The 445-nt window shown below is 56.9% G+C and overlaps 1 long non-coding RNA gene across 1 annotated transcript in view; it reads right to left on the bottom strand.

The window, feature by feature from the left end:
• Positions 1 to 445, bottom strand: part of LOC108795213 — a 10222-nt gene that overhangs the window by 4950 nt on the left and 4827 nt on the right. The window lies entirely within an intron of this gene.

A 445-nucleotide genomic window follows, 5' to 3' on the forward strand; every position in this document is an offset into this window, starting at 1 on the left:
TGATGCCACTTCGATGAATGAGAGCGTCCAATTAAAGGACGCTTCTATCTGCTCTGCGATCCGTCATCTGCTGTATCTCTGCCGGTTATTAAAGGAATCCGCCAGCGTTGCCAAACTGCCAGCGCAGCTGTTCCATCATCCGCCTATCGCAACAACTGCACGGGAGAGGGACAGCCGGCTGGGTGCGCGCTGCGACAGCTGTGAGGGTGACTCAGCGAGGAATGGGGTGACACAGGATGCTCTGAAATGACGGGGGTCATGGGGTGACACAGGATGCTCAGGGTGCTCTGAAATCACGGGGGTCATGGGGTGACACAGGATGCTCAATGTGCTCTGAAATGACGGGGGTCATGGGGTGAAACAGGATGCTCTGGAGTGACCGGGGTCATGGGGTGACACAGGATGCTCTGAAATCACGGGGGTCATGGGGTGACACAGGATGCTC

The sequence above is a fragment of the Nanorana parkeri genome, unplaced genomic scaffold, assembly GCF_000935625.1.
Source record: "Nanorana parkeri isolate BGI_ZX_2015 unplaced genomic scaffold, ASM93562v1 scaffold947, whole genome shotgun sequence".
NCBI classification, from domain to species: domain Eukaryota; kingdom Metazoa; phylum Chordata; class Amphibia; order Anura; family Dicroglossidae; genus Nanorana; species Nanorana parkeri.